Here is a 14,721-nt window from a genome sequence, read left to right as displayed (position 1 = left end):
TAAAGGTTTTTAAAGAAATAGAAGAGGTTTAATACAAAGCAAAGCACGTTATTTATGCAAATGTAAATGAATTCTGTGCTTGTGCTAAAGACTTGGAAGGAAAGCATGTGTGAGATAATCTGATTTTTAGCACAAGTAACTTCTACGTGCATGAGGTTGTGTTTTAGGGGTTAAACTTCATAATAGGTGACAAACTCAAGAGTGAGACGCTCTGCCCACTGATGGATTGGCTCCTGCCAGAAGGCGGTCTCTGTTTCCAAGAAAGAGTAAGAGGTTTCTTGACAAAATATGTTAAGTCATTGCTTCTTGGGTTGAGTTTGTTTTTTTAATAAAAATTTTTCTTAGAGGAGATTTTTTTCCTGTACATTGTTAATTCCTTTTCTGTAAAGGTTTAAGCAAAGATTTAGAAGTCCCTATGTTTTTTCTAAAGGTTCATCATGGCACAATGAGACCGTAAACATTTATTAAACACACACTCTATGTCAGATAATTTGCTAGGAACTGAGGTGAGAAGGGAAACTATATGACTTGGTGCTCTCCCCTCAAGGAGCTTGTACCTTGCTGGAGAGGTTTAATGTAAGTCCAGGGAAAGTGTAATAGTCATACAATGGTTGTCTCCAGAGATTTGGGTGTTTAGTGAGTGGTACAAACAAGTGCTATGAGTTTGGAGAAGGAAATGATGATTATCTGTGAGCTGGAATGGTCTCGAGAGGTGGATCTCTTAATATTGGCTGCATATAATGGAAAAAGTAATTATGATTACCTGTTTTTACCTGTTTCTTACAAGAAAGAAATTGCTGAGGTAAGCCCGGCCTTATTTTTATTGGTGTTCCCATGTTCCTCATTTCCTCATGGTCCAAAAAGATTGCTAGAGCTCTCACCATCACACCCACCTTTCAGACATCAGAGATGGAGGGAGGAGTAAAGAACCGCATACTCCCTTTCTTTCGTGGAGACTTCTTTAAGCCCTGCCCTGCCCCTGAATGCAAGGGAGACTTGTGTTTCTAGCTGTTCTATTAATTCTAGAGATAAGGAGGGATGTGGCTACTGGCTATCTGCCACAGAGGGTATCGGGGTAGATGTTGAACATGATTGATAAGAAGATAAGTGAAAGGCCCACTTGCTCTGCTGTTTCTCCCCATACCTTGCACCTCCTCCTCCTCCTCACCCCACAGAGTTCTTTCCCTGGCCAGATTTAAGGATCACCCCAAGCATCACTTCCTCCAGGAAGCCCTTCTTGATCTGTGCCAGTGTGCTTATCCTCCCAGGCTCACATAGCTCCCACATCACAGGACTGTCACAGGACTTGTGCCTCATTGTGGCTGCTGTAGTGGCTCAGCGGGAAGGTGTGGAGTCTTTCTTTGCATTTGTCCACGCAGAGGACAGGGGTGGGCAGGGGGAGGCGACACAGGCCTTCTGGAGAGAGGTGTGACAGTGTTTTCTCTGGATGGTCCCCAGGACTGGCGTGTTGAGTCAGAGATAGAAGTGAGGAATGACACGTGCAATGAGGGACAGGTGATTTCAGACGCTGCTGATCCAGGGTTGTTAGGACGCAGCGGAGCCGGTGTGGAAAGCCAGGTCTTGTGTGCCTCCGTGACTCACATTTTCACCCTGGTATCAAACCACCTCTTTTTTAAATGTCCTAGAATGTCCCAGAAAGGCTGTGTGAACTAAACATCAATTTATTGGCCAGCACACTTTATATGAGATGATCTGGTGACTTCTCTTAACACACTTGTCTGAGTATGACATCTCTGATGGAATTTTATTCTGAAAGAAAGGCATATTTCTTAAAAACACTGTGCTCTGCTAGTAAAACTGTCCCAGAAGAATCTAGAAGTAGCTCCTTCAGTGACATTTTAAAAGGTTTAAAGTGTTACCTTCACATATGGAGAAATAATTACAAAAATATTCCATTAACACTGTAATAAATAGTGCAGAGCAATGATTAATTAAAGAGAACTATAATTTATTCACTATCCCTTAACGGGCATAATCCCATTTTAACATAAAACAGCAGAGAGCAAAGGAATTCTGGGAGGCTCAGTGGCAGCCTTGGGCTGAGCATTCCCAGGCACCCTCACTCCGCTTAAGGAAGAGGGAAGGGGAAAATTCTTTATGATTTTAGTCTGATGGGGGGGGGGGTGTCAGGGGACCGGCCCAGGCGATTTTGAGGCTTTCTTCTCCGCGATTTTGAGGCTAAAGTCATTCTTCAGAGGCCCCGTTCCCTCTGTGGAGAATGAAGCTCATGATTCACAGATCTCGAAATTGTTCTTGTTAAATGGGAAGAAGCATCTAGAACAGCTTCTTCCTCGCTTCTCTCCATCTAAGAGAGAAAGAGCAGTGGGAGATGATATAATGTTGTAAATGACTTCAAATAATTCAGAGGAGTTTTAAAGTAGGATCAGGTCTGATGTTGTTGGTTTTTTTTTTTTAGATTTTATTTATTCATGAGAGACACAGAGGGAGAGACAGGCAGAGCCACAGGCGGAGGGAGGAGCAGGCCCCAAGCGGGGAGCCTGACCTGGGACTCGACCCCAGGACCCCAGGTCATGCCCTGGGCCCAAGGCGGCGCTAAGCACCCCCCCCCCAGCCCCACGCCCCATCTCCTCCGCCCCTGATGTTTTGGAGCCGCCACCTGCTTCCGTGCCTCCGGGGCCTGGGGGGCTCAGGAGTTGGGGTGCAGCCCCCCACCGTCGCTCAGGAGCCGGGCCGCGGGGCTCCGCCCTGGGGCCGCAGAGGAGGGTCCTGCCCCGCGCCCAGGTGCGCCCTCCGCTGAGCCTCTTCGCCTGCAGAGCCTCCAGGCCTGGGGGGCGGGGTGGGGATACCTGGGCCCGCCGCCTCCCTGGCTCCCGTCCACTCCGCCTCCCCCCAGCTGGCGGCCCCCCGCCCCCCTTGCTGGGCGCAAGCCTGGGCGCACTCTCTGCTGCGTTCCCCTGATGCACGGCCTTCAGGTCAGCAGCGTCCCCTTGGGTCCCCTTGGGCCCCTTCCCGGCATAGCTCGGCCCTGCGGCTCTGGACTCCCCTCCTGCGGGGTCCCCCCCCCCCTCGCGGCCAGGTCCACCCTGCCCTCGCTCGCCCCCCGCCTCCCCGGCGCGCAGGGCTCCTTCCCCCGCGCGGCCGCGGGGCCCCCCCCAGGTCACCCCCCAGGGACCCCAGCTTCCCGACAGTTGCTGGGGCGCCTGCTTCGGCCCAGGGCATGACCCGGGCTCCCCGCGAGGAGCCTGCCTCTCCCTGCCCGTGTCTCTGCCCCCCTCCGCCCCCCTCTGTCTCATGAATGGATAAATAAAATCTCAAAAAAAAAAAAAAAAAAGAGGGGATCCCTGGGTGGTTCAGTGGTTTGGCCCCTGCCTTCGGCCGGAGGCCTGATCCTGGAGACCCGGGATCGAGTCCCGCGTCGGGCTCCCTGCACGGAGCCTGCTTCTCCCTCTACCTGCGTCTCTGTGTCTCTCATGAATAAATAAATAACATTAAAAAAAAAAAAAAAGGTGAAGTGTAGATAAAATTTTTTTAAAAAATCTTAAAAAAGAAAAGAAAAGAAAATTCCACACCAACCCCACACCCCTGCCCTTGGATCCCTTTTATCTTATGCTACTTTAATATTTTTCGGAGCTTTTAGCATAATCTGAATTCACTTCTCTTTCCTGTTTCTGACGTCAGTTCTCCGCGGGTCCCGCGAAAACGCCGGGATGCACAAAGCCGCTGTGCTAGGAACTGCTGGGACCGCGGCACCTTTCTCGGTCTCCGTAGCCGCGTCCCCGCCCAAGGACCGAGCAGGCCCGGCACCTCCCGGGGCGCTCAGGGCGCTCAGGGCGGGGGTGGGGGTGGGGCTCGAGCGGCTTCGGGGACGTGCACCCCGAGGAGCTCCTTAACGCAGCCCCACGACACCTGCGCCTCGGGACCGGGGAGGCCACCGGCCACAGCCCACGCGTGGGTAAGTGATTCTGCACCTGCTGAGCCTCAGCCTGTGCTGCGGGCACACCCTCTACTCACACGGAAACCCCTTCTGGGGGGCGGGGGGTGCTCCTGGCTGGAGGCCCGTTGCACCCTTGCTCGCAGCTGCCCTTCTAGTGACCCCCTCACGACCGGAGCCCCCCCCCCCCGGAGTGAAAGCCCCTGGGCTCTCTGGTTCCTCGTATTAGCATGTGCTGCAGGTAGACGGGAAGCTTACACCTGTACACCGCGGGGCGCTGGGGTGGAGGGAAGCGGTCATCCCAGCCTCCTGACACCAATCAGGCCGCCCTATGTTACTCCCAGCTCTGGGCGATGTGTTTTGGAAAAGCTTTTGGTAAACTGATGCGTGTTCAGAACGCAGAAAGTAACCGGGGTGGCGAAGGACCTCGAAGGCTTATTTTCTATTAGTTTATTCTATTCTGAGATTTCCTTACTCATCAACAAACAGACCAAATTTATGGACTATCATACGGAAGTCACTGCGAGGGAAACAAAGTCAGGATCTTTAGTTGACAACAACAGAACTAACTTGAGCCACATAAGCAGGAGAAGGAATTTGCTAGAAGACATCAGAGTGCTCAGAGAATTCCAGGGCAAGTCAGGAAAAATCAGAGTTAGAGGTTAGAGTCCGTGTCTCCGACTACTCTGGTGGACACCACATCGCATCTCCATGGGGCACAGATGTCGTAACTTGGTCCCTGATCTTGAGCATGGATGCCACCTGCGGAAGCTCCACTTCTCGTGCCTCTGAAGTCCGGGGGGCTCTACTACTGCCCTTACCAGGATGGAATCCACATGGCAGGCTTTTTGTTGCTCCACTTCCTCCCAAATCAAAGTGTCAAGCAAGTGTGACTGATTGAGGTCTAAGTCATGTGCAGGGAAGGCTGGGCACGTGAATTGCTGTCTTCTGCCTGGGGAAGCATGGATTCATAGGTGGGAAATTCGCCAAACACAGGAGCCGTAGTCGGAGGTACTCAGGGCTGAAAAGCACGCCGAATGGGATCACTAGGCTGTGCGCTCCTTGAGGAAGGAGGATACTGTGTCTTATTCAAACAACGTGGCGTTTGGTTTGAAATCAGAAAGATCTGATATGAATCCTGACTACTCCACTTCTTAGCTTTCTATGACTTTGGGCTATTATTTAACCTGGATCTCAGTTTTCACATCAATAAAAAGATGAAATAATACCCACCACGCAGTATTTTTGTGTAGGAGAATCATGGCTAAAGCATCTAACGCACAGAGCCCGCCTGTAAATGATGGGTTTCTCTCAGCCCCGTTCTAGCCCTATGACCGAGGTCGGTGCTGGTATAGTGTTCAATTTTTTTTAAATGTGGGAATGTTTATGGAAGTCATGGTGTTTGCTTCAAGAAAGATGTCAGTGCCTGGGTAATGTGTAAACCTCGAAATACCAAAACCCAACGTGGAACAACCTAGCTCCCCTGTGGGTGGGAAAGTCAGTGTCCTCCCAGGTGCTGATGCTTGTTTTTATTAGTAGAAACTAGGAGCGGCCTCAAGTTACACTCAGTCCTGATATTTTACTCCATGTGGCTGAGTTGGTAAAATCATATCCATCAATCACTCTTCTTCATTTTTCTGTATTCAATTGGATATTACAATTTCCCAGTTGCAGGCCAACTCATTAGATTATCTGGGAACACATTTGACGACTAATTCCAGAGTGGGCAAGCATCAAGTTTGGGTGCTGGAACATCAGAAGGATCATCAAAACACAAGAGAACTTTCTCTACGTCGAAGACAGCTCACGCATAACACTACTTTGAAAGCCTCCAGACTCAAAAAAAAAGAAAGAAAGAAAGAAAGAAAGAAAGAAAGAAAGAAAGAAAGAAAGAAAGAAAGAAAGATGAAAGCCTCCAGACTCAAACTGGACAACAAAGGAGTTTCAACCAATTATGGGTCAAAATACTCACATGTAATCAAAGTCGCTTCCTGTAGGTAGTCTTGAGGCCCAGTTCTAGTGGCCGTGAGGAGCCCTGTTGCAGCGGGAACAACTCTGCAGTCGCAGTACCAGCGTAGAACTGGAGCACTTTTGCCAAACCTTCATTATCAAGTATGTCTCTCAACTATCTGCTATTTTGGAAAATGCTGTTTGGGGAAGATGGTCCATGGTGTCATTGCCAGACATTAGGACTTCTTGGACCAGTAATATCCAACTGTGCAAGACTTGGGGGCCAATAGAGAGTTGTCAAATTCTACATTGGCAAATAGAACATCCAACAAACATAAGTATAAAATGGCACCTGCTCCGTCACCATTACATCAGAGAAAGGACTTTTAATCCCTGCCAAAGTTGGGAGGGTGTAATCTTAGAATAAAGCTTGAGGAAAGTTAACCAATTTGCAATGAAATGTATGTGTCCTGGTCTTCTTTTCCTGCTTTGTCTGGGGAGCAGTGAAAACTCTGTCACAGCCCCGGAAGTTGACTGCAGACGGCAGTTGAGAGCTGCTGGTCTGAGGAATGTCCTGGGTGTTTACCTCCCCAGATCCTGAGTAAGTCGGACACTGGAACATCCACGCTGAAACCAAAATGAGCTCAGCCTATGAGAGTGGACTCAAGTGCTTTGCTGGTATCAAGGTTTGTTATAAGAAGCCACTGCTCTGGGGACCTTACCATTGCTTTTGCTGTTAAACTGATGATGCAGCTGTTGCCTATAATGTCTGTCCCTGGCTCCCAAGTGAAATTCCACCTGAGCAATTTCTTTTAGAGTTGGAAGTAAAAAAAGATTATTGTCTCTCCAATGGAACAGGTGTGCTATTTTCTTTTTTCTTTTTTTTTTTCTTTTATTTTGCTGATAAGGAGAACAGTTGAACTTTTCGAGTTGCCTTTTTTGCCCTAGCTACTAGGAAGCTCAGAGTCAACTCTAGTGTTACTCAAAGCGACTGAATTAACCCTGTACTTTGAACTAGGAAACAGGTGACACCTGAAATTACCCGGAAAACCGAGCTTAGTACAGAGCTTTTAGTAGCAAGTACTTAACAAATTAAACCCAATAAATCTATCCGTCTGAAGAGGCCGAAGAACGCCCCAAGTTCCTATTCAGGACCACCTTGTGATTGTGTGGGTGGTTCACAGCACAGGTGTGCGGTGCCCAGGTGAAGAGGCAGTGGAAGCTCAGCAAATCGTGTGCTTCGGTGTGGGGTCTGCTTCTGTTCAGAGAAAGAAGCCCTTTTTCCTAATTAGCCCCACGGTGCGGAATGTGCCTCTGCCCACACTCCCGCACAGATCCATTCATTTGTGCGTATCCTATGTCAGCATTTGCTCCTGACACCTAAAGATCTTATGATCTGTGTACGCGGGGAGCTCTCCCAGTCTGTCCTGGGCTTCGCCAGGGTGTGAGGCCAAGCTGCGTCTCCGCTTCCGTGGACTTTGGGCAACAACAGAGCTTTGCCTCGGTAGAATCTCCATCGTTTTTTCTGCCTCTAAGCTTTCGTAGGGAGGCCAAGACAAGAAACAAGAGAGCTACCGAAAGCAACAAAAAATTGTTAGTCAGAACTTTTGACTGATTGGTGCCTCCAATTTGCCCCAACATGCCAGATGTACAGCTTTTTACTGTATGTAGTTACATATGTGTCCTTTGCATAAAGCCTCTCTGGCTAAACCTCAATCCCTAACTATTATATATTCTGAATAAAAGTGAAACATCTCAGCATTTGCAAAAATTCAAGATTTATCAACATATTGAGCTTTTACTAAGTCATGAATTCTTGATTTGTATTCACAGTGCTTTTACATATTCATAGCCCTCTTTAGCCAAAGATCTTCAATATTCATTTACTATGGAGTGGTAAGTATATATTATTCAACTCCATTTACCAATGGGTAAACTGATGCCCAACTGAAGGCCTGATCAGAGAAGCCGAATAAAGAGCAAGATGCTCTTAGCCCCTCAGAGAGAGATTGCTCCAGCTGTCTCCCTCCAGAAATAAAGGCCCAAGGCCTGCTTGTGATTCTCACTTCTCAAGCATCAGGGGAATCAGAATTTTTCCTTCTGGATTTGTTGGAGTGTCTCGGATAGAGTTTTCTCTTAAAGTGCATGGGACACAAGAATAGCCCAGGCGAGTGAAAAATAGCCTTCTTCCAAATTGCTTCAAATCCATGGTGGCAAAGGTTAATTGAGCAGATTAGTTCCTCTGAAACTTGGGGGAGAACAGGTAAAGAGAATCATTCATTTGCTCCAATAACCAATTAATGGCATTGATTGGGTGAGAAAGATCCCGTCTCTCCTACTTTTATTAGAGAAACAGAGGTCAATTTTCTTAATACCTTCCTTTAATACAACCTATTTCTTTAGTTTCTAAATAATTTATCGAGGATTCAAACAACATATTTACCAGGTGCTGATTGTAGGGGAATTTAAAACATAAGAAAAAATATTTCTATCCAGATTTAGAAAATTATAAGGGAAGAGATTGGGATGATCCCACAGAAGCAACCAGCCTCTAACACTCCACAAGGGAATGTCAAGATTTATGATTATTTTGGAAACTATACAAATAATGTTACTATTTGAACTATACAAATATAGTTCTACATTTGTAACTATTCAAATTTTCAAATTATACAAATAACTACACAAATAATCTCTATACATTTCTGTATGGAGATATAGCATTCTGCAATGAAAATTTTTTAAAAGAACATCTTGTGTGATATTCAAAGGAAGACAATCTCAAAGGGTTAATTGGGGGGAAAATGACTATCCTGCTCCCTAAAATATTCACTTGAAGCTAGTGGTCAACAGGCTCAGTCTCTATTTTACTCCAAAACAAATAAAATAAATGTGATTATTCAAGATTTTAACTACATGAATGTCTGCTTTTATCAAAGTGTGTTGCTCTTCGGATGTCAAGAGGATGATGCGTAGCATTATTGTTGATTTTTATGAATAGGCGCATAATGTAAACTGAGCTCATAATAATCTAGAACAAAAGTCCCCAGTGATAGAAATGTTCTACATCTGTGTTGTCTAATATGTGGCCCCTCACACGCATATAGAGGTGCCAGATTTAGCAAAAACAAAAGAAAAATTTTAAAGAACAGGATACATAGTTAAATCTTAATTTCAGGCAAACAGTTCTTAATATATATATGCAATATTTGCCTACCATAAAATATTTGGATCAATAAATGTTAGCTATTATTATTATTATTATTGAAAATTATTACCAATTCATTTTATTTGTGTCTGGCTAGAAAGGAGTCCATAGATATAAAATACAAAAGGCAGCAAAAGAAATTTCTTTGAGGTAATAATGGAAAACCATGAAATCAAAGTCCTATAATGTGGAATACAATGGATCCTGATTTCTTCTGGACTCTCTAGGCCTTCACCATGTAGTAGCCAAAAACTATGGGTGGAGACCAAGATGCATCTTTAAACACTCTTTTCTTTAGCATTGAGCTACAATCTAAATTTCCAGGTAGCCTCAATTTATGCAACAAGTGTGTCTCCTGAAAAGTTGCCTTAACTTTTCAGTTTTACTTGAATCAAGTAACTCAGGATTTGCGCTCTGTTTAAAGGAATACTGAGACGGGAAAATATGTATATCTATGTGTATACACACACACGCACACACACACACGCACATAAATGACAAGTTATCATATATAACAAATCATCAGCCCCATCATTTAAAACATTTTTGATATGCATATCTAATTTCTTTGAAGTATGGTGTTTCCATGAATATCTGGGCAGGGAACAGATGGCACATGCAAAGTGTTTAACTAAAATGAGGGTAATGAAGGGCCTGTTTATAGAGGTGTGGTTAGTGTTCAAGGAACCAGGAAGGGATGCTGGGCACCCGAGGGCTGAGCAACGGGGAAGCTGTTACCACCTGTAGGTATTAAGAGGCTGGGAGGTGGAAGGTTAAGAGGGGCTGTGTGGCTGGATCTCTGGCCTCAGACACTGACACGGGGGCGGGGAGGGGACAGGGGACATAAAATCCTTGTTCCTCTTCTGTGGTTTGTTTCTTCCCATTGACCCAAACCAACTGGAAGCCAGTGGCCAAAGGGTCCTGCATGATGGAAACAATAGAGGTCATGCTCCCGGCACAGAGCAGGGCAACAGAGGGTGAGGGAGGGATCTGAGGGGAAGAGAGAGAATCACTCGGGTGGATAGAACACATACTTTATCTTTTTGTTTTGAGACTCAGATCACATGTGCGTGAATATTACAGAAATAGACAAACTAAGTCCCTGTTCTTCTTGAGGACGAGTGTTTATCACTGAGTTAGTTCGGAAAATTTTATGCAAAATTAAGTCAGTCTTAGGATGTCTAGTCAGTTGGGTACATATCAGGAGAGTTGAATGTTGGAGTCAAATTATTTATATGGAACACAGACAAGAATTTTGCCCTAAAGTTGTGTTGTGTGTGATATGAGTATCAACCACACTAAAAGCAATTATTTTCACATGTTACGATGTATCAAGATAACAACAGTACTCTGGCTTGTTCTCAGGCTCACATGCATACACCCTCTATTCAGAAGAACCACATGGTTAAAATGAAGATAATTCTCACAGTAATTGGTGGTTTCTTCTAAGATTTTATTGGGGGGGGGGTAAAGGAATATCTAATTTGTTTATGGAAGTTTATATTACTCCATGCTGCCATCTTTCTCATGTATGGTAAGGGGGTATTCTAAAAAATTAACAAACAATTCTTCCCTTTGTGAGGAACCACTATAGATAGTAGATTAAAAAAGAAAGGGGCCATGCACCATGCTTTTCAAAATTCGAGCCACTAAAAAAATTTACCTTGAAAAGAATAGGACATTTCTTTCATGTATCTGCTCCCAGAGACACACTTTTTGTTTTATCACATTTTCCTTTAGAAATCATAGTCCAAATAGTACTAAAAAGACTCTTCCGAAATGGAAATGTTATGTTTATTTATTCAGCGGGCAATCGTTAAATGCAAAGAGGCCAGGGTGTGGGACCTTCAGCAATTTATTCTACCTCCCAGTGCACTCATTTACTCATCTTTGAAATGGTCTAGTCATAGTATCAATCTCATTGAGTTCTAAGGATTTAGCAAGTTAATATATTCCTGGCACATAGTATATGCTCAATAAATGTTAGCTATTATTATTGAATATCATTATTCATTTATTTCATTTGTGTTTGGGTAGAAAGGAGCTTACAGGTATGAAGTACAAAGGGCAACAGAATGAGATGGTAATGGCAAACTCTTGAGTTCCACACTTGAGTGGATATATTTTAAGAGATTACCTACTCTGGCCACTAAAGGCAAAGAAGTTCAGCAGTTCACCTACTGTCTCTTACTTAAAATCTAGGGCCCCACTTACTGCAATGCTTGTTCCAGTCCTCCCGCATGCTGCCTTTCAAAAGCGTGCTTGATGGAGCCTACTCAAGCCAACTTAGGGGCTATGATATTTTTTGGAATATTGTGAGCTAATGGCTAAACATAGCCATTATTAAAAATTAAATTATATAAACTTAAAATTAAAAGAATTTTATTAAAATAAAGGTTATATACTCAAAACTTATCACTATGTAATTATTTTCCAGCATTACTTAGGCTTGAGTCATTTCCATCCGTGTATGGTGGAAATACTACATGATGCTGTGCTGCTTGCATCCCTCCCCAACTCTGCATTTGGTGATGTCATGTTGCTAATTTGAAATTGGCCTGGGATGGTGGCAGTATTTATACCATACAAACTTGCAAATGCTACAAATCAGCACCCCCCCCCTTTTTTTTTTAGAATTGGTTTTTAAACATTTACCACTACATCATGGGCTAGACATTGCTGCTTTTTATTAGTGCAAAAGTGGGATAGTAGGTATCACATTGAACCAAACTTATTAGAAAGCTATACTGTACAGATGATTTCAGGGCAGTAAAGGGCACAGAATGGGAAATTGATTTTAGCTGTTAATGAATTCTAATGAACAGCAATGCTGGAATACTGATCTTCTGATGTAAATTGATCCCTCATAAAGGTCTGTTTAGATCAATGAGTGAGGTACTGATGAGAAATCAAGTGGTTTTTGCCAGAGCTCTCCCTGACAGGAGCCTGTACCAGGGACAGGTGACGAGGATGGTTCAGAGTGACCACAGTGGAGTTCCTCAACACCATTCACTCCACTCTAGTTCCCATGGAGAACAATTCACAGAAAGCATAGGCCATCCACAAGGAGAGAAGCTAGGAAACCCCATTTTTGCTGAAGCCCCTGGGTCTATAGTTTCTCATCCTCACCAGGGGCCTCTTCCTGAAGAAGAGTGTCTTCCCTTTCACCACGGAGAGGAGATCAGGCTTAATTAACTAGGAACATTGAGACCCTTAATTCAATGCTATGTCAAATTAATTACCTTGTTTGTCTTTATTCACATTCTGTTATTTCTGGTCCCAGGAAAGCTGTGACTGAACAGCCTCTTCAAACTTCTGGTCATCATCCTTGGTAGGACAGGATCTCTGAACACCATCCACAGACTTTGTTACGTGGGTATGTTACGTGAGTATGTATGCTTCTGTTAATGTATATTTTTTGTTGATCGACAACTCATCTTTCAAATGTCTTTTGTCAAATTTTCTGTCTGTAACTTGAGTGAGGTCAGGGTGAGAATCCTGAAACATTAATCTGGGGTGTGAGACAGATCAGGGGACAGATGTGCCTGGTGGATGGATCTAGAAAGGCTGGTGACTTAAGATGATCAAAAGGCTCCAGAACCATCCACTGAGGAACTGTGCAGGGGGGTGGGGGGTGTGGGGGGGTGGGGGGGTTGTGAGAATTAATTGACTTAATACATGTACTTTTGAAAGTAATTGGTGGCTATTGTAATTATTATTATTTGCTACTTAATGGGCGTCATGTTAGGCCTTTCATATACAGGATGACATCAGTTTTCTCAAGTCTTTTTTTTTTATATTTTATTTATTTATTTGAGAGAGTGCATGTGAGCAGCAGGGAGAGGAGGAGGGAGAGGGAGGAGCAGACTCATACTCAGCAGGGAGCCCTATGTTGGACTCCATCCCAGGACAGAGATCATGATTGAGCTGAAGGCAGATGCTTTGCTGACTGAATCCATCAGGGGCCCCTCAGTTTCCTCAACAGTCTTATGAATTAAGAAATGTATTTAACTCCAATATGTAAAGAACTTGGAGTCATCACAATAAGAAAAAATGCTGAACAAACTAAAAACCAATGACTTTTTTAGATTCCTCGGAGAACTGAGGTCACAGGGCAAACTGCCACCCCAAAACACTAGAAAGAGAGAACGTGGAAAATTCCTGCTCAGCTGACCTTACTGGGAACAGAAGCAATCAGAGCCAGTAACTGACAGGAACATGTTAATGGCAATTGATGAATTGCTGGAGCCCGTAGAAAAATATCCCCTAGTTTCCAGCAGAGGGAGGGGGAAATAAACCTTTTGAAATATCCCCAGAACATTCTCCATGACAAAGGCCTGCCACTCAAGGGAAACTACTTTACTAGAGCCTGATTTGACCTTATCTGATGGGAGAAGGACAGTTAGACAACTCCAGCCTCCAATAACTTTCCTATTTTACATCATGGAAGAGAAAAATAAGACTAAGAAATTCTTCTGAATGTCTCAGCTACGGGACTCAGGCCCACTAAAACTTGAGATTTAATCATAGAATAATAGGACGCTTCTCCTCTTTGACACCTTATCACCTAATCAAGAGGGCTGTGGTATGATAACAATGATTCTAACTGAGCTACAAGACACAGACTCTAAGAAAGAGTTTTTTAGGGAAACATGAGAGACAACAGAGGAGAGGGAGACAACAAAGAAGTCAAAGGAAACTGAAGCCGCTGGCACCTACCACTGTGGCAAACATTAGCAGCCAGCCACTAGCCAGATTAACATAAAACCCTACACTAAAAGCCTGATTACCTCAGTTCTTATTACCAGATACATTATGTCTTGCTTTCAACAAAAAAATGACAAAGTACATCAAAGGAAAGGAAAAGAAAAAACAGTCTGAAAAATGAGAACATCCATCAAAACCAGACTCAGATATAACATTGGTTTTGGAATTATCAGGCAATTTAAAACACCTATGATTAGTATGTTAGTGTTCTAATGGAAAAAGTAGACAACATACACAAGCATATAGGTAATGTAAACCAAGACATGGTAACGCTACTAAGAGAGAACCAAAAGAAATGCCAGAAATTGAAGAACTGTCAGAAATGAAGAATGCCTGTGATGAGTCCTTCAGTAGACAATATGGGCCCTATGGGGAAAAAAGATCAATGAGCTTGAAGGTAGGCCAACAGCAACTTTGCAAAGTAAAATACAAAGAGCCAAAAGAAGGGAAAGAATAGAAGAGAATATCAAGAACTATGAGACAATCACAAGAGGTTTAATATACTTAGAATGGGAATACCATAAAGAGAAGAAAGAGAGAAAGGCAGAAAAGAAATATCTGAAGGCTGAAAATTTTCAAAAATTATTGAGAAACGTGAAACCACAGATCCAGGGAATCAGAGAATACCAAGCAAGATAAATACCAAAATTTCTATCATATTCAAATTGCAAAACAATAAAGATAAAATCTTGAAAGAAGGGAGACAATTGAAACCACCCTTATCTATAGAGGATTAGGAGTAAGAATTATATCAGACTTGCTATGCGAGCAGAAAGAGATGACGAGAAATATTTAAAGTGTTCAAAGAAAAAAAATCAAATAAAAATTCTGTGTTTAATGGAATTATCCTTCAAAAGTAAAAGAGATACACATGAAACAAACA

Source organism: Nyctereutes procyonoides, unplaced genomic scaffold (genome assembly GCF_905146905.1).
Source record: "Nyctereutes procyonoides isolate TBG_1078 unplaced genomic scaffold, NYPRO_anot_genome, whole genome shotgun sequence".
Classification (NCBI taxonomy): domain Eukaryota; kingdom Metazoa; phylum Chordata; class Mammalia; order Carnivora; family Canidae; genus Nyctereutes; species Nyctereutes procyonoides.
This window is presented reverse-complemented; position numbering follows the sequence as displayed.